This window comes from Trachypithecus francoisi, unplaced genomic scaffold (genome assembly GCF_009764315.1).
Source record: "Trachypithecus francoisi isolate TF-2019V2 unplaced genomic scaffold, Tfra_2.0 Lachesis_group8, whole genome shotgun sequence".
Lineage (NCBI taxonomy): Eukaryota > Metazoa > Chordata > Mammalia > Primates > Cercopithecidae > Trachypithecus > Trachypithecus francoisi.
In genome coordinates, this window is record NW_022681473.1 from 26485798 (window position 1) to 26507261 (window position 21464).

The following is a 21464-nucleotide window of genomic DNA, read 5'->3' on the forward strand; positions in this document are numbered from 1 at the left end:
CATATTTTCTTTAGTGAATCCAAATTCACCTCACTCCCAGACCTCATGAAACCAACTGATCTAATTTCTGTCACTAAAGGTTAGTGATTTTCTTTTCTACAATTTCACATGCATATGTAAACTTTCTGTAAGATTCATTTTGAGGTTAGTCTATACTATATTTCTGTATTAGTAGATTGTTTCTTTTTACCATTTATTCTATTATATAAATGATATAATATGTTAATCAGTTAATCTGTTGATAGATATTTGGATTGTTTTTAGTTTGGGGCTATTTTGCATAAAAGCTGCTAAAAGCATTTGTAAATTAGTCTTTCTGTGAAAAAAAGGCTTTCATTTTTGTTGGGTAAATACATTGAAGTGAGATTGCTGGGTTCATATGACTTACAATTGCAGAAAATTTTATCTTGTTTTTAAAAGTGCTCTGATAATTAGTACTGTCTTAGAAAAAATAAATTCTATATGTGTGCTCTTCAACAAGTAGCCACTGCCCTCCTGTGGGTATTTGATTTTAGTATTTAATTTAATTTTAATTTGAATTAACTAAAATAAACTTTAAATTCAGTTTCGTTTGTCTTTTTTTTTTTTTTTTTTTTTGAGACTTTGAGATGGAGTCTCACTCTATTGCCCAGGCTGGAGTGCAATGGCATGATCATGGCTCACTGCAAGCTCCGCCTCCCTGGTTCACGCCCTTCTCCTGCCTCAGCCTCCTGAGTAGCTGATACTACAGGCATCCACCACCACGCCTGGCTAATTTTTTCTATTTCTTTTTATTTTATTTTATTTTATTTTATTTTTTCAGTAGAGACAGGGTTTCACCATGTTAGCCAGGATGGTCTCGATCTCCTGACCTCGTGATCCACCTGCCTAGGCCTTCCAAAGTGAAAATTGAGTTTCTTAATCAAACTAGCAACATTTTAGTGTTCAGTAGCCACATGAGTCTAATTGTAACTATACTGAACAGCAGAGATTACTGAAGAAAATTGTATTGGATAGTTATGGTCTATATAACTAGTTATTATCATGATATTTAGATTAAGGAAAAACAACCCATGTAGATTTTTTTTGTATATTTTAGCTTTACAACATCTGAGTAAGAGTACTCAGATGTTTACTTTTAAACTATTTTAATAATATTCAAATTATTTTGATCACCAAAGAAAAAAGTGTTGAGTTATTGAAAACTATAAGATCTATGCAAATGAAGGCTGTAATCATGTTTAATTAATATCATGGATTTGACCATTGGTCTCTGGACAGTTCACGACACAAGAGCTTGGCCCAGAGCATATTCCACTTATGCTCTGTCGGTTACAGGTTCCATACTCCTAGCCTACAACACTAAAAAAAGAAGAAAATCATGTCATCTTCTCAGGCTACTGCTTTCTTCCACTCTTAGGAATTCTTTTTAGGGGTCCCTTACTTTTGATCTCAAGGAGATCCCAGAGGAATGAATGTGTATGAGAGAATGAAAAATGAATCTCTCCAATGTTTCCCTCAGGTTTTCAAGTTATCCCATAAGTTCATCTCACGATCATTTCTGAAGTGTCTGAAAATGCATTTGTATATTTAATTATTATATTTTAACTAAATTGTTTTACATAGGCTCTGGGATCAACTGGTAGAGTTCAAGGCCAGGATACTTCCTTGCAATGAGATTTAGAGTAAGTAATTTGAACTCTCATTGCCTTAGTTCCTTCATGTAATATGAATAGCTAAATATTGCCCTTCTTAAGCTAATAAAGATTAAGTGGTTTATGTATGTTGTGCACTTAAAAATGTGTCTACACATAGTGATGATTCAATAAGCATTCAATAGCCATAACTATTTTTATTAATAGTTTAATTATTTTAGATTGCTCACTGTAGTGGTATGACTAATACAGAATTTAATATTCTAACTATTACATAAAATGTTATGTTTATTATATAGTATATCAATTTAGAGTAATTAATATAAATATGTTCATATTTTTGATTATTAAAGATTTTCACTGTTGTCTGCTATGTCAAATACACTAGAAATTATATTAATGCACATAAAAATGGTTGGATATAGCCTATAAACTTCTCAAATATTGATATCATACTATACCTGTAGAGAGAAGGTAATTAATTCTGTAACTCAGAGACAACCACTGTCATTTATTAAGACCATCTTACTTCCTAAATACTGTGAAGATTGGTAATGAGAATCAAAAATCTTGGGTTAGAATCCAAAACCTCAGATTGTGCTTCTGGGTCATTTCAATTGTTTGGATTTTACTCAACTGAAATAAGGCTACTCTCTATATGCATCCCTTTCTTAAGTCTAAGGCCTCAAAACGAAGTTATCCCCATGCTAGGTAGAATTGCTTTCACTCTAAATCCCAGAAGTTATATCATCAGAGCCAAAGATGTCACTGAGAAGAGTTTATCTAAATGGAATAAAAACTAACCTGCACATTGCCAAGTTAACATTATTGAATATATTAGTGTTTACAATGCCTTTATTTTTTTAGCCATGAAGGGCAAAACAGTGCCTTGATTAAATGTGTTCCTTTAATGACATCTTTAATCTAATAATAATTGTTTGCTTCCTTAAGTTTCTTCTCATCAGCTGAAAGTTTAACTTTGCAAATGGAATATTCTCAGAAGAGTGGTACTGTTAATAGCGCTGAATTCCTAACAGAAAGACACAAGATCTTGTGCAAATTAACCAGGACCCAAGAGGAAGGCCATGCTCATGTAGATACTTAATTGATTTTGTTAATGATGATGATACACTTCATGAGTACAAGCACCAATTAGGGAGAAAAGTAACTTGCCATGGTTTAGTAAGCAGAATGTTCAAGAAAGCAAGGGATTCCAGGGAAGATACCTTAATAGTGCAAACTACCCATTTTATGTTCCAGGAGAGATGTGAATTGGCATTTCCCTTTTAATCATTTACAAGTAACCTTGAAAATCCCAGCATTAAATGCCTAAAGAATCTCTAGATAATGCTAGAAAACACCTGACTAAAAATCCACAGCTAGGTGAATCTCAGGTTCGGGTAATGCTCCCTTGATCCTGCAAAAAGATGTTTTTGTTTTTGTTTATTTTTAATGGCATATTAACCACAGGTTAGCTTTTGTAGAAGATTAAAATGTCTGTGTTTACTAGAGTATCTTCTCTAATTCCATAAAATTAATTATCAACATAAATGGGCATTCATTTTTAAGAGAGCCTTAGAAACAAAGTAATTGTCAGTAAAGTATACTGAATTCAGCACACAAAATGTTTTGGATTTAGTTAATTAAGATTTATTTAGTACTGAATTGAGTACAGTAGATATCCCTCCAAGACTAAAGCACTCATTCCCCAGTTGATGAAAGTCGATTTGCCAATTCTTGAAGCCCTTTTCAGGAATTTTCCTTAAGCAGAGGAAACTACCTCACCTAAGATTATGTGCAGTCCCTGGAGTCACCCCATGTCTAATGATTGTTTTATGTAAATTAAAGACCAGGCTTATTTTTGTCTCAGTTGGAGTATTCTGCTCCCTTTAGGACTAGTGAGGCATCTGTTCCAATTTTATCCGAGTTCAATGTATCTGTCTTCCCAATATTATTTCTTTTACTACTCACAGACACTGTTTCCAAATCAATCCCCAATGAAAGTACCAAATATAAATTCAAGACTTTCAGAGTCTGTTTTCTATGGAAACTAATCAACTACTGCATTACTAGGAGATGTCCTAGGAAGCTGACTTTAACCTGGATTACTTACCTTCTAGTTGGCAATGGAGACTTCATCACCTGCAGTAGGTGAAAAACTAAAAGATCTTGATATGTGATTTAAGAGCGTTTGCTAAAACTTTCCATGGTAATGAGCTAGGATTAATACCTGTGTTAAAGAATGCACTGGTAAGTGCAGTATCTCAAGGTAAGTTTGGAAGTAATAACAATGAAGTATATTGAATTGCATAGCTGTTTCTAAGGGCCAGTGATGATGAGAGGAGAAAAACAATTATGAGGGTGATTAATATAAAGCAGATTGAGAATGCCAGAGGGCTTCTTAGAAGCATATAAAAGAACAGGGAACTGAAGGAGGATGAGAATCTGGACCAAATCTTAATTATGAGACTAGAGATCTCCAAGAAATGTTGAATTGTTAATTCTGGCAGCTCTGCTATACCAAGATGAGGACTCCGATTGAGAAAGGGTAGATACCTAATGTTTAGGATGAAGTGTATGGATTGATGCACTTGAAAATGGTAAAATCTCAGTTTTTCTCAAACCTTCTGAGATTACAGAAGTTTCTCACTCCTCCCTATTAAAGTGAAGATGTACCTCTTGCTTTAAGATGAAGGAAAGGCTTATCTCTCACACAACAACACAGGTTTCATTCAGGATCTGGCTCTAACTCCTCTCTGGTCCAACAGATTTAAGCTAGAGCCAAGTCATATTGTAACTCAGCAGACAAAGTACTGGGCCTCCTAAAGGAAGGACATTACATATGAAAACACTGCAGGAGCTAGCCAGGCAGGGTTTGGGTTGACTGGGTATTTCGTGAGATAGTACAATGACCCCCTTGGCCAATAATCTCATGTTATTCAGACTGTATGAGCTCAGAAGGTGTGGGTAAACACAGCATAGTTTCTGTGTTTACCTCAGTGAAATTTTAGATTTCCATTGGCGTGAGGCATGCTAAAATAGTCCATTAAAGTAACATACACATTATTGCATTTTACATCTCTCATCACTAAGAAGGAAGCACCACTTCTAGTAGGCCCATCTGGGTTTCAGAAGTAGCATATTTCACAGTGTTAATTGTGCTCTATCCATTTGGCAAGTTACCAAGAAGTCTGTCAGCTTTGATAAGAACCAGATAAGGAAAGCGCTCTTCAGCAGATCTGGGCAGTTGTGCAATTAGCCTTAACAGGTTAAGATAACTTACACAATTAAACCTTTGTGTCATCACAGAAATGCCAGGATAAGTATTATTTTATTTCTGTTACATGTGAGGAAGTTGAGATCCAGTGATAACGAGAAGTGAGTTCATGCCATATTAATATGTATTAGAACTAGGATGTAAACATGTAGCCTTTTTAATGGGAAATACAAGAGTCATGTTACTCTACATTGCTACGAGTGTGAAATGTGATTTTTACCATGTTCATAGAAAAATAAAACTTCATTTGGAACTCAAAAATGTTGACTAATGAGGCTGATATTACAGAATAAATTAGACCATAGGTCAGCTAACTATGGCCCCAGGGACCAAATTCACCTGTCTACCTATTTTTGCAAATAAATTTTCTTTGGAACACAGCCACGTCTATTTATTTATGTATTGTGTATGGCTGTGTTCATACTACAAGGACAAGTTGAATAGTTGTGATCTATAATTAATGACCTACAGAGCGTAAGCATGTAATAACTAGCCCTTTACAGGAAAAGTTTACCAACCTCTGTTCTAGATGCAGTCGTGGGATAATAATCACAGAGTAGAGGTTGAGTAGAGGGTACTTATGAGAAAATTGGGATATAAAAAATTATACCATGAAATAAAATTCCAAGTATTCTTAGCTCTGCTTTTTTTCTCCCCTACAGTTATTTTTGCATACCTAGCACAGTGCTTAGCATTTAGTACACCTTAAAAACACTTGTTAAAACAACTGGGGATAGTGGCTCATGCCTGTAATCCCCAAACTTTGGGAGGCCAAGGCAGATGGATCACCAGAGGTCAGGAGTTCAAGACCCTCCGGCCAACATGGTGAAACCCCGTCTCTACTAAATATACAAAACATTAGCCGGGTGTCGTGGCGGTCACTGTAATCCCAGCTACTCGGGAGGCTAAGGCAGGAGAATTGCTTGAACCCGAGAGGGGGAGGTTACAGTGAGCCGAGATTGAGCCATTACACTCCAGCCTGGGCTACAAAAGCGAGAATCTGTCTCAAAAAGAAAAAAAGAAAAGAAAAGAAAAAAAAAAAACTTGTTAAAACAATGCTAAATAAAAATAATAGAGCTCTGTAAGGGCTTTGAATATAGTAATGCCATGATTAGATAATTATTTTTAAAAAAGTATTCTCCAACTATTTTCCTACTTAAATTGCAAAGGGGTGATTTCAAAGATATGAAATGCTTGAAAAATCTTATAATAGTTCAGATAAGCAGTAATAAATTGGTTTGGAATTGGCACTAAATTAAAGGAAATTAGTAAAAAATAACATTTTGGAAAAAAATAAAGGTCACTTTCAGTTGATGGAATGTGAAAGATATATTCCTGCACTTTTACCTCTAAAGATTTATGATAAATATTTACTGTGTTTCTTTAGATGGTATGACTTTATATTTGAGTTTTGTAGAAACTGGCTGTTAGTGAAGACTCCTGTTGTCTTTCTGATCTACTGGATGTTGCCATAAGAAGCCACAGAGTTCAGAAACCACTATTAACAACAATGCAAAATTTTCTTTTATTGGTGACACATAAATAGAATCTGCTTCTAGATGGCTTAGTCAGAGACTTCATGGATTCACTTGCCTTTTTGTTTAGCACTCTCCAAATAATCTTTCTGGTTTTTGTTGTTGTTGTTGTTGTTCTTCAAATTCAACTTCTATTATTTTTGTAAGATGATCTTCCTGAACCTAAACTTGATTGAATTCCTCTGTGTCTAAAACAAGACTTACAGAGAATACATTTATAGTTAATTGTGTTTAAAGAAAAAGAAAAATAAGTCAAATAGCATACAAAAATCTTAGTATTGAATGTGTGACTTGCTATTTTTTCTTTCTAAATACTGTCTCCAAGAAATATGGAAAAACTAAATAAAATAATTAAAACTTCTATTATTTTGATGATTACACAGCCTTTTTTATTTTTCTTAATATATGCTTCTCTTTTGATGGATAGCACATAGAGATTTGCCATGGCAAATGGCATATACTTTTTTTTTGAGATGGACTCTCGCTCTGTTGCCCAGGCTGGAGTGCAGTGGCACGAACGATCTCGGCTCACTGCAAGCTCCGCCTTCCGGGTTCACGCCATTCTCCTGCCTCAGCCTCCCAAGTAGTTGGGACTACAGGTACCCGCCACCACGCCCGGCTAATTTTTTGTATTTTTAGTAGAGACAGGGTCTCACTGTGTTAGCCAGGATGATCTCAATCTCCTCACCTCATGATCTGCCCACCTTGGCCTCCCAAAGTGCTGGGATTACAGGCGTGAGCCACCGCTCCTGGCACTTTTTATCATTATTTGAATATTATTTTCTCAGATGAAAGCAATGAGCTTTATTTTTTACTTTATTGAGAGAATTTTGAATCCCTAAGCTGTGTACACCACCTTAGTGACTTTATTCAAAGCTTACCAATTCATTTACTCACCAAATATTTATTGAGTTGAGCTCTAGATACATGTGGGATGTAGCACCTGATACTATTTTAAGATTTAAATTCAAGAAGAAATGTTAAGGAACAGTTGGACAACTTTTAGGTTTCCTAGGCACATAAACTCTCTAAGAGGAAGGGCTCTGATGAATTATGAAGCATCATAAGAAAACAAAGACAGGTTCACAGAGGAACTATCTGAGACATAGTATGTAGTTATAAAGATCTCAGTGTGTCTGGAATTGTAGAACTTTGAAACAAGAACTGAAATAATAGAAAACCGTGTCTTAAAATAAATTTTTAAATTGAGTTATTAGAAGTGGTCCAATGATAACAAAATGAGATTGTGGTTTAAGGCAGTGAATTTCTGAGACTGACACCCATGACCATTGCAGCATTATTCACCATAGCCAAAAAGCGGAAGCAACTCAAGTGTCTACAAATAGATGAATGGATAAACAAGATATGATATCCACATACAATGAGATTTTATCCAGTTTTAAAAGCAAAGGAAATTCTGATACATGCAACAACATGAATGAACCTAAGCAACATTATGCTAAGTAAAATTAGACAGTTATAAGAGGACAAATGCTGTATGATTCCACTTATATAAGGTATTCAATGTAGTCAGATTCGTAGAGATAGAAAATGGAATAATGATTGCTAGGAAGTTGAGAGAAGGGGATATGTGGATATAGTGCTTAGTGGGAACAGTGTTTCAGTTTGGGAATATAAAAAAGTAATGGCGATGAATGGTGGTGATGGTTGCACAATTTTGTGAATACATTTTATGACACTGACCTGTACTCTTAAAATTGTAAAGGTGATAAAATTTATGTTATGATATTTTACCACAATTTAAATATTACAGAAAAAAGTCAATGAAAATGAGCACATTGTGTAACTTTGAGATTCAACTGTTAGTGTTTCATCTTTGTGACAGGTTGGAGAAAAGAAAGAATGTGAGTATGTGAGTAGAACAAATAGTTATGAGTCAAAAAGGCACTGTGACCAGGAAGTGTGTAAAATTCACCAAGAAGAAGAAGATGTATCTAGATGCTGTGTATTATATGCTGTTATTTTGGAATGTATATTTTAAGAATATACATAAATTTGAAGATAAAAAGGTTTATATCTTGCCTATATAGAGGTAAAAATAATTTGATTAAAAAAATTTTAATTAAGATAGATTATCATAATACATAATATTGAATACCATTTTTAAAAGCTCATAGCATGAACAATTTCAGAATTTGCTAAAGTAATCTAAAGTAAATAACATGTCATTATTACATATATCAAGTTTGTTTGGAAATAAACTTCATCTCTTGTCATGCAATTAAATGGTAAATAACATAATTTATATAATGAATAAAACATCTTAAATAAAAGAGACTTACTCTTTTTTTGTCAAATATGTCATCCCATAAGTTTTAAAAGACTGGTGTGATAACATAATTTCTTGAAAATGTTATATTTGCTAGGAAGTGAAATGCTTAGACCATATCTGAGAAAGGTGTTAAAAATATTTCTCTCCCACTGTACATTATAGTCTTCATGCCTATATTTCAGAAAACTTTTGTTTGAAGAAATGTCAAGTTAGGGAATCCAGTAAAGAATCATATTTAGTAGAGTCAAAATCAAGAATAATGTGTGAAAGCCATCCAATAAATTATTTCTATTGAAGAACTTGATCTTTGCTTTAAAATGATAAAAATATTATGCATTGGATATATATTGATAGAACAACCTCTTTGCCTTGTCTATACCCAGAAACTTTTATTACTATTTATTTAGCAATCAAAGGTTATTTTCATAGTTATATTATTATCTGAGACTGGACACACATCAAGGGCTGGTTCAAGAGATTATGAGAGACATGTCTGATTGAGCTTGCTACTTCAGGAGAAAGCCAAGATAAATGATAGAAAACAGGAGAAGATGTCAATATCTTGGTTATGAGTAAGAATTTTTAAGTTGAAAGAAATTTTTTTGAGGCAAATGCTACAAATATACATGCATTTTGATTTCTCCTCAAACTAAACATCAGTAATCAGAATTAATCAGAATTATAGAGTGCTTAGAATTTACATCAGAAGCAGTAATTTATTAGGTATCATTGCAAGTTGCATCACGATCAAATTTTTAATGTTTTAAAATTTGGAATATTTTTCTTAACTGAGGCTTGAGTTCGCTCTAGATTTGATCAGGATGCAAATATGGAAGGGAATTTTTTGAACTGTTGTGATAGCAATATGGAAGGGAATTTTTTGAACTGTTGTGATAGCAACATATACTGTTCTGCAACAGATATTTTAATGACTTCTTTCCATGATTTTTTTTCAGTCAGAAAAGCTTTATCTAAAAGCCACAATGAAGAAACTAGGGAAGATGAAATATAGTTGGTACAACAGCCATTTAAGAAACGATAGCATTCTTTCATACTGGTAGACCTCTAAGGAGCTATAAATGTCACCTCTAGCAGAGACACTATTTATTACAATATAAAACTAGAGCAAAGACTCCCAAAAAGAAGTTTTATTTTTTAAATTGACACATACTAGAATCTCTTTGCTATGGACATACAGTCCTCTCATTACCTCTCTCACATTGCTTCTCCAGAATCACAGTAGCAGCTTCATAGAATCTCTATTACATTTCCAAAGTATTGTCAAGATCTTTGAACTGGAACTGATTTATCTGAAAGGCATGTTGACATTTATACACTCTTGTCAGTTAAAGAGACACTCAAACTTTTATTGTTTCAATGTTACATTTGCCTTTTATCTCGAACATTTCAATTATTGAAATATTTTACTTGCAGAAAGAATTCCCACTGACAGTAAAACAAAACCATTGTGTAATTATAAAGAAAAAGATCATCCTTAATACTCTTCACCCAATGCAAATAGGACAAAAACTACCAAAAAATCCAACTTATATGGCCTTTATGCATTTTTGTTTTTGTTTTGCTTCGTTTTGTTTTGTTTTAGAGACAGGGTCTGAGTCTTTTGCCCAGGCCAGAGTGCAGTGGCAAGCTCTCTGTAGCCTTGAACTCCTGAGATCAAGGGTTCCTCCCACCTCAACCTCCCAAGTAGTTAGGACTACAGGCACATGCCTACATGCACAACTAATTTTTTTGTTTCATTTTGCAGAGATGGGATCTATGTTGCCCAGGTGGTCTTGATGTCTTGGCCTCGAGCAACCCTACTTCCTTGGTCTCCCACAGAGCTGGGATTACAGGTATGAGTCACTGAACCTGGCCCATTTATAGCTATTGTAACTGCATAATCTAGTCATTATTGTTAAATGTAAAAATATAAATAGATATATTCAATTCAAAAAGTAAAATAATAAATTGAAATAGATCATTGATAAATGGAAAAAAATCAATATTCCCTTTGATTTGGGGGGCTGTTCTGGTTAAAATATATTTTCCAGAAACCATTGCAGTGAAATTATATTGTTTATTACAAGTAAATATTTGGAGAAATTTTCTTATTACTGTTTATTTTGATCATTGTGTTTTAGAGTACAGATTTTTTGCAAAATTTTTGTGAAGAACTTAGGTCCCATTTTATTTATGTGATGTGATTTGAAAAATATTCAAAATAATTAAACTTAATTAAACATGAAAGAGCTAGGTTATTTCCACCTATAATTCCAAATTTCCTGACAACTAGATTGAACAAAATGAAGAGATATCATCTTAAATTTTGCATCCAAAATAAGTGGACAGGAAGAAGATAGTCTGTTGCTGGAAAACAGAACAAAATTGTATATTTCTTAGTTTAGTAAGAATAAGTTTTGTGGAGGAGAGTAATAAAAAATAATTTGGGCTGAGTGGAAGGTTGGAATTAATAAATGAATTAAAATTTGAACTTGTTCACAATAAAAATGTTAATTTCTATAGAATCGTAACTTTAAGAAGACAGACGATTTTAGGATTTTAAATAAACAAGTGAATCCCATAATATTAATAGGCATATTTGTTGTATTAAATGGTATACTTTGAATTACTGATAAATCAAGCCAAAGTAAAATGTGTTTTCTTCAATAATGTTGAATAAATAACACACTACCATTTAATATGTTTTAATGAAGCCATTCTTAAGTTGATTTTAAGTGTCATCAGCAAAGAATTTCCATCAATTTTAGTAAGAAATACCAATTGCTAAGACTTATTAAAAATTTTTAAATATTTAGTATGAATTAATGCTATTTAATCGTAGGCAATTTTGATTGTATGCTAATCTGTTAATTATGATAAAATTTTATTTTTTCTTAATAAAATTGATAGTCAAATTTGAGAAAAATGTATTTTTAAATCACATATTTTAAATTGTAAGCTTCATATCATCTGCAAACAGAGATGATTTAAATTATTCATTTACTACTTGCATGCCTTTTATTTGTTTGTTTACTAATTAATTTTCATCTACTTATTCTGGCTAGGACTTCCAGTACTATATTAAATAGAAACGGTGAGAATAGCTTTTTGTCTTGTTCCTAATCTTAGAGAAAAGTAAACTTTTCAACATTAAATACAAGGCTAACTATGGACTTGTCATATATGGCCTTTACTGTGTTGAAGTATGTTTCTTCAATACTCAATTTGTTGATAGTTTTTATCACAAAAGGATGTAAGTTTTTGTCAAATGTTTTTTCTCAATCTATTAACAAGAATGTATTTTTTTCCTTTATTGGATTAATGTGGTATGTTATGTTTATTGATTTGCACATGTTGAACCATCCTTGCATTCCAGGGATAAATCTCACATAATCTTAGTGAATAATAATTTTAATGTGCTGTGGATTTCAGTTTGCTAATATTATATTGAATAGCTTTGTATTATTGAAATTTGTAATTTTCTTGTAGTGTCCTAGTCCAGCTTTAATATCAGGGTAATGCTGGGCACATGAAAATAGTTTTTAAGCATTCCCTCCTTTTCAATATTTTGAAAAAGTTTTTGGAAAAATAAGGATTAGCTCTTCTTTGAATGTTGGGTAGAATTCAGCAATGAATCTATCCAGTCCTGAGATTTTCTTTGTTGAAAAGTTTTTTATTACTGACTCAATCTTCTTACCTATTATTTATTTATTCAGATTTTCTTGTTTCTTTGTGATTCAGCTTTGGTAGCTTGTACGTGTTCAAGAATTTATTCATGTCTTCCAGGTTATCTAATTTTAGGGGGTACAATTTTTTATAATCTCCTATTATCCTTTGTACTTCTCTGGTATCATTTGTAATGGCTCCTCTTTTGTTTCTGATTTTATTTCAATCTTCTCTTTTTTCTTTGTTAGGTTTGATAAATGTTTGTATATTTTTTAACATAAAGGAAAAGCTTTAAATTTCATTGATCTTTTCTATTGTTTTTCTCTTCTGTATTTCTCCTTTGATCTTTGTTATCTTCTACTTTCTGCTAAGTATTTGCTTTATTTTCTTTTTCTAGTTTCTTGAGATACAACATCGTTGCTTGCTTCAGATCTTGCTTCTTTTTCCATATAGGTACATATTGCTATAAACTTCTCTCTTAGCTCTGTTCTTGGCACAGTTTTGATGGTTGTATTTTTGATGGTTGTATTTTGATTTTTATTTCAGAGTTTTTTCTTAAAAATTACTTTCAATTTCTTTTTGACTCATTGGTTTTTCAGTAGCATACTTCATACTTGCCATGTATTTGTGAATTTTCCAAAGTTCCTCCAGTTATTGATTTTTGCTTTTTTACTATTGTAGCCAGAAAACATACATTATGTGATTCTAATCTTCATAAATCTTCTGAATCTTCATAAATTTGTTAAGACTCATTTTGTGGCCTATCATGAGATCTGTACTGTAACATGTTCTGTGTGCACTTGAGAAGAATGTACATTCTGCTGCTGTTGGGTGGAATACTGTGTTCGTTTCTGTTAGAATCACTTTGTCTACAGCATTATTTAGTCCATTATTTCCTTATTGATATTCTTTCCAAATGTTTTGTCCATTGCTAACAGTAGGATATTAAAGTTTCCTACTATTATTGCATTGCTATCTGTCCTTTCATATATATTGATTTATTTTACATACTTAGGTCCTACAATATTAAGTGCATATATACACACACACTATATATATAATACTATACTATATATTATATATATACACCATGTACTATACTATATTATATACATAAAACTCTATGTAGTGTATGTGTGTGTATATGTATACTCTATACTATACTATATACTATAGTGTGTGTATATATATAGTAAGTATTTGATACACTGATCCTCTTATTATTATAAAATAATCTTTGCTTCTTTTTCCAGTTTTTTATTTAAAAGTATATATGTATTTCTTTCCAATAAAAATATAGATAGCCTGGTTGCCTTTTGGTTAATATTTGCATGGAATATATTTATTCATGCTTTCAATTTCAGTCTATGTATATTCTTAGTGTAAATTCTTACATCTGGCTTTTTATTATCCCTTCAGCCTCTGTATGTTTTTTGATTTTAGTATTTAATAGTTTTGCATACAAATAATTATTAACAGGTAAGAAGTTTTTATTGTCATTTTGTTAATTATGGTCTGAGTGTTTTATAGTTCCCTTGTTTCTTTCTTCTTCTCTTGCTGTCTTCCTTGGTGATTTGATTAGTTTCTATAGTTATATGTTTTGATTCCTTTTTCCTTATCTTTTGTGTGATTAATATAGTGTTTTGACATGTGGTTAGCATGAGGCTTACATCACATATTTGTAATAACCTATTTTAATCTGATTATACTTAAACTCAATGACATACAAATTCTCTATCCTTCTGCTGCTTTTGAGGCCACAATTTATAGATTTTTTAAATATATAATATCCCTTAAAAATCATTTTAATGATAGTTATTTTAATAGTTTTGTATTTTAACGCTTATCCTAAAAATGTTATTTGCACAGCACCATTACATTACTAGTATTCGGAATTTCACTGAGTACTTATTTTACCAGTAAGTTTTTATATTTCCTTATGTCTTAATATTACTTATTATATTTTTGCCAGCTTAAATACTTCCCTATACAATTTCTGATAAGACAAGTTTAGTGTTAATAAACTGGTTGAGCTCTTGTTTGTCTGAGAAAGTCTTTATCTCTCTTTCATTTCTGAAGGACAGATTCACTTGGCAAGTATTCTTGGTTGGCAGTTTTGCCTTTTTTTTTTTTTTCAAACACTGTGAATATATCATCTCACTCTCTCCTGGTCTGAGAAGTTTCTTCTGAAAAATCTGCTGACAGTGGATTGTCTCTGTTTGCAAATGACATGACCTTATTTAGAGAAAATCCCAAAGACTCCCTAAAAACCTGTTAGAGCTAGTAAACAAATTCTGTATAGCTGCAGTATAGAAAATCAACATGCAAAGATTAGAAGCGTTTCTATACATAAACAATGAACTGTCAAGAAATAAGAAAATAATCTCATAAAGCATATAAAAATACTTAGAAGTAAATTCAACCAAGGTGAAAAATTGTGTACACTAAAATCCTTAAAACATTGATGAATCAAACTGAAGAAGAAGCAAATATATTGAAATATTTCTTATTGTATTAGGGTTCTCTAGAGGGACAGAACTTATAGGATATAGGTATACATGAGAGGGAATTTATTAAGGAGTATTGACTCACGTGATCACAGGTAAAATAGATTGTCTGCAAGCTGAGGAGCAAGGAAGCCAGTCCGAGTCCCAAAACCTCAAAAGTAGGGAAACTGACAGTGCAGCCTTCAGTCTGTGGCTGGAGGTCTTGAGAGCCCCTGGCAAATAGCTGGTGTAAGCCCAAGAGTCTAAAAGCTGAATGTGGAGTCTGACATTCAAGGGCAGGAAGCATCCGGTACAGAAGGAAGATAAAGGCCAGAAGACTCAGCAAATCTGCTCATTCCATCTTCTTCTGCCTGTTTTTTCTAGCCACACTGGCATCTAAGGGGATGGTGCCCACATAGATTATGGGTGGATCTGCCTCTCCCACTTCACTGACTCAAATGTTACTCTCCTTTGACAACATCCTCGCAAACGTACCCAGAAACAATGCTTTGCATCCTTCATTCCAATCAAGTTGACACTCAATATTAACTATCAGACTTTTGTTAATAAACTGTAATAATATTTGTTATTAAAATATTCAGACAACTAAAAATAATCTACAGATTCAATTAGACCCCTATCAAAATTCCAATATTTGTCACAGAAATAGAAAAAGCAATTCTAAAATGTTTATGAAATGATAAAAACATTCCGAACACCAAGGCAATATTGATTAAAAATAACAAGGCTGAAAGCATCAAATATACATACTGAAAGTATATTTGAAATCAAATATACTTTGATTTCAAAGTATATTACAAAGCTATAATAATCAATACATAAATGTATTGGCATAAAAACATGCACAAATGGAACAGAGTGGAGGGTACGGAAGTAAATACATATATCTAAAGTCAACTGATCTGTGGCAAAGGTGCCAAAAGCATATTCTGGGGGGAAAAAAGCCTCTTAAATAAATGGTGTTGGGAAAACTGGATATACACATACAGAAAAATGAATTTGGACCTTTATTTCTCACCATGTAAAAAGCAACTCAAAATGGATAAAATACTTAATGGTAAGAATGGAAACTATAAAACCTTAAAGAAAACCTAGAGTAAAATATTCTCGACAATTGCCTTATCAAATGTTTTGTGGCTCCAAAAGCACAAGCATAATAGCAAAATTAGTCAAATAGAATTATATAAAACTACAAAGCTCTGCACCACAAAGAAAACTATCACCATAATGAAAAGACAATATATGGAATTGTAGAAAATATTTACAGGCTGCACATCTAATAAAGAGTTAATATCCACAAAATATAAGGAACAGAAACAATTCAATAGCAAGAAAACACCTAGCTCTATTTAAAAACATCCCATAGAACTGAAAAGACATTCTCAAAAGTAGAGAGAAAAAAATAGCCAACAAGTATGTAAAAAATACTCAACATCACTAATCATCAGAGAAATGGAAATGAGAACCAGAATATGATGTAATCTCACACCTGTTTAGATGGCTTTTATGAAAAAGACATAAGATAAGAGTTTGCTAGGATGTAAAGAAAAGGGAGCACTTGTACACTGTGGGTATAAAGACAAATCAGCACAGCAGTGATGAAAAACAATAGAAGAAGCTTTTTAAGTAATTTAAAAAAGAACTACCATATAATCCCCAACTTCAATTTGAGATCTACAGATGGCTTCCCACTTAAAATGATTTAGTTTATGATTTTTGTTTACTTTATGTTTGGCTTATCAGGGTATTAAATTCATTTTTAAATTATGATATGTTCAATTTACTATGGATGTGTTAAGATATAATTTTGTCATAAGTCATAGAGCATATGTACATCCAAAGCAAATGAAATCTGTATGTGAAAGAGATTTCTACACCCCTATGTTCATTGCAGTATTATTTGCAATAGCCAAGATACAGAAACAATTTAAGGGTTCACTAATAGACGAATAGATAAAGAAAAGATGGTATATCTATATAATGGAATACTGTTGTGCCTTAACAAGAAAGGACAGTCTATCACTTGTGACAACATGAATTAGTCTGCAGGTTGTTATAGCAAGTGAAATAAGCCAGGTACAGAATAGACAGAATGGCAAATACTCACTTATATGTTTATGTGATCAGGATCTGTGTCCTGACAAAATCTCATGTTCAACTGTTATCCCCAATGTTGAAGGTGATACCTGGTGGAAAGTGATTGAATCATAGGGGTGGTTTCTCATGAATGGTTTAGTATCATTCCCTTGATGATTTTCTCCTGATAATGAGTGAGTTCTCATGAGATTTGGTTGTTTAAAAGTGTGTAACACCTCCACTCTATGATCTTTCTTTTGCCATGTGATGTGCTGGCTCCCCCTTCGCCTTCTACCATGATTGTAAGCTTCCTGAGATTTCATCAGAAGACAAGCAGATGCCTGGTGCCATGCATCCTGTATAGCCTGTAGAACTGTGAGCCAATTAAACCTATTTTCTTTATAAAGTACCCCTTCTCAGGTACTTCTCTGTAGCAATGCAAGAATGACCTAATGCAGAAAATTGGTACTAAGATTGAGTCATTGCTTTAAAGATACCTGAAAATGTAGAAGCAACTTTGGAACTGAATAAAAGGCAAAGGTTGGAAGAGTTTGGAGGGCTCAGAAGAAGGCAGGAAGATGAGGGAAAGTTCAAAACTTCCTAGATACTTGTTGAATGGTTGTGACCGAAATGCTGACAGTGTTATGGGCAGTGAAGGCCAGAATGTTGAGGTCTCAGATGGAACTGAGAAACTTATTGGGAGCTAGAACAAAGGGCACTTTTGTGATGCTATAGCAAATAACTTGGCTGCATTTTGTCTCTGCCTTAGGGCTTTGTGGAATTTTTAACTTGAGAGTAATGATTTAGGGTACTTGGCAAAAAGAAATTTCTAGCAGCAAAAGGTTCGAGATGTAACCTGGCTGCTTCTAACAGCCTATGATCATAAGCATGAGCAACCAATTGATCTATAGTTGGAACTTTCTTAAAAAGGAAGTAGAATATAAAAGTTTGAAAAATTTTCAGCCTGGTCATGTGGTAGAAAAGAAAAGCCCATTTTCAGAAGAAGAATTCAAGATAGATGCTGAATAATCACTTGCTAGAGAAATTTGCTTAAGTAAAAAGGAACCAAATGTTAATCACCAAGACAATGGGGAAAAGGTCTCAAAGTCATTTTAGAGACCTTAGCAACAGCTCCTCCTATCACAGGCCTGGAAAGCTAGGAAGACTGAATGGTTTTATAGGCCAAATGGTTTCTGCCCTGCGCAGCCTAATGATATTGCTCTCTATATCCCAGCTACTGCAGCTCCAGCTGTGGCTCAAAGAGACCCAGGTACAGCTTGGAACACTGCTTCAAAAGGCGCAAGCCATAAGCCTAGGTGGCTTTCACATGGTGTTAAGCCTGCAGGTGCACAGAGTAAAAGAGTTGAGGCTAGGGATCCTCTGCCTAGATTTCAGAGGATGTACGGACAAGCCTGGTTGCTCAGGCAAAGCCTGCTGCAGAGGCAGAATCTTCATGGAGAACATCTACTAGGGAAGAGTGGAGGGAAAATGTGAAGTTAGAGCCCTTACTCAGAGTTCCCACTAGAGCACTGCCTAGTGGAGCTGTGAGAAGAGTGCCATCATTCTCCAGACATTGGAATGGTAGATCCATCAACATCTTGCACCCTGCACCTGGAAAAGCTGCAAGCACTCAATGCTAGCCTATAAAAATAGCTCTAGGGGCTAACCATTGCAAAGTCACAAGGGCAGAGCTACCCAAGACCTTGAGAGCCTACCTTTCACACCAGTGTACCTTGGATATAGAACATGGAGTCAGTCAAAGGAAATTATTTGGGTGCTTTAAGATTTAATGACTGCCTTGCTGGGATTCAGACTTGCAAGGAACCTGTAGACCCTTTTTTTTTTGTCATTTTAGAATGAGACTATTTACCCAATGCCCATAACCCCATTATATCTTGGAGGTAACTGATTTTTTATTTTACAGGCTCCTAGGTGAAAGAGACTAGCTTACCTCAGATAAGACTTTGGACTTTGAACTTTTGAGTTAGTGCTGGAATGAGTTATGACTTTGGGGATGGTTGGGAAGGCATAGTTTTATTTCACAATGTGAGAAGAACATGAGATCTGGGAGGGAGAGACCAGGGGCAGAATGATATGGTTTGGCTCTGTGTCCCTGCCCAAATCTCATGTTGAATTGTAATCACTAGTGTTGGAGGTGGAGCCTGGTGGGAGATAATCATGGGGGTGGTTTCTCTTGAATCGTTTAGCCCCCCCATCCCCTTGATGCTGTCCTTGCAATAGTGAAAATAAATTCCCAGAGATCTGGTTGTTTAAAAGCATATATGATATGGTTTGGATCTATGTCCCCACCCAAATCTTATGTCTAATTGTAATCCCCAATGTTGGAGGTGGGGCCTGGTGGGAGGTGATTGGATCATGAGGGTGGCTTTCTTCTAAATGGTTTAGTACCTTCACTCTTGGTACTGTCCTCATGATAGCGAGTGAGTTCTTGTGATACCTAGTTGTTTAAAAGTATGTAGCATCTCCCAGCCTACTGTCTCCCTCCTGCTATACCAATGTGAAGTGGTGGCTCTCCCTTTTCCTTCTGCCATAATTGTAAGCTTCTCTGAGATCTCATCAGAAGCCAGGTGGATGCCTGGCACCATGCTTCCTGTACAGCTTGGATAATTGTGAGCCAATTAAACTTCTTTTTTCTTTTTTTAATAAATTTCTCAGCCTCACCAGGCATGATGGCTCATGCCATGTAATCCCAGCAATTTGGGAGGCCAAGGAGGGCAGATCACTTGAGGTCAGGAGTTCAAGACCAACCTGACCAACATGGAGAAACCCCATCTTTACTAAAAATACAAAATTAGCTGGGCATGGTGGTGCATGCCTGTAATCCCAGCTACTCTGGAAGCTGAGGCAGGAGAATCACTTGAACCCAGGAGGCAGAGGTTGGAGTGAACCGAGATTGTGCCATTGCACTCCAGCCTGGGCAACAAGAGCAAAACTCCATCTCAAAAAAAAAAAAAAAAAAAGAAAAGATCACCACCCTCAGGTATTTCTTTATAGCAATGCAATTATGGCCTAATACATATGTAGAACAGAAAAATGTCTAACTCATGGAAGCAGAGAGTAGAATTGTGGTTTCAGGGACTAAGCATTGGGGGAAATGGAAATATGTTCATCAATAAGAACAAACGTTTAGTTAAGGACCATAATTTCTAAAAATCTATTATACACCATGGTGAATATAGTTAATAATAATAAACCATATACTTGAATTTAGCCAAAAGAGTAGATTTCAAGTGTATTCCTCACAAAATAACAGTATGTGAAGTAGTATGTATGCTAAATCACTTGATTTAACTATTCCATAATGCATATATGTATAAAAACATCAAGTTATATATCATAGACACAGTTGTTACTTGTCAATTTAATTAATGTTTTAATGAAGAAGAAAAATATAAGTTCATGAAACCTAAAATTTGAAATCAAGTAAAAATATTTACTTTCACACTGAGTTACAAAAGCTTCTTTAAAACATTATTGCATGTTAAAAATAATCTGAATATGATGTAGGTGGGCATATCTAAATTCATAGACATTGCTATTACAAGAAGGAACTCTCTAATAGGCAAAGCTTTCACAAGATTGTTACATGATTTGAGATATCTCTCTTCTGAAAATGTTTTGGCAGAAACCCTTGGTTTGTATGCAATAGCATTCCCCAGACTTTTCTCCCTCACCATCTCACAAAATAAAAGCAAGTAAAAACAAAGCTTGTTCTTGTAGGCTTCTAGTACCTAGAGTATCTATTGTACACTTACGGCCAATGAGATGTGAGGGAAAATATATAAAATGTGGTGAGAGGGGTGTAAAAAATAAAGAATGTGTAAAGAGAATACATCTCTCTTGCTCTTTCTTTCACTTTCTCATTCTCTATCTCTATATCCTTCCACTTACTCTCTTCCCCTTTTTCCTGAATTTCCCACTACTTTCTGCCATTGCATACAGTGAAGTATGTGTGATGTCTAGACATCCTGTGGCCACTAGAACAAATATTAGATCAAAGTTGAGATGTTCAGAGAGAGACTGAACAAGCAATTTTCTATTTTAAATTTATTGTAGGATTAGATAAGGAATACTTCATATTGACATACTATGGTTCTTCAAATATCAGATACTTTGCTAATTGCCACTATATCCATTCCTAATATACACATAATTAAGCAAATATTGGATATTGATCTGACTTATGTTTGTTTTTAATGAAGAAAAAATCCCACTGCAGTGTCTTTTTATGATAGATGTTACATTCAAAGCTTCCCTTATATTGGGAATCCACCATATATCTATATACCTATATCAATTATTATATACAAAAATATATACATATCAACTACTGTATATATACATACACCAAAAAACACATATACACAATATATTTCCTGTAAGGTGAAATTCTGTGGAAGTAGGCAGTGAAAAATTATTCAAATTAATTATTTTCAAATAGTGCCAGATAGTCAT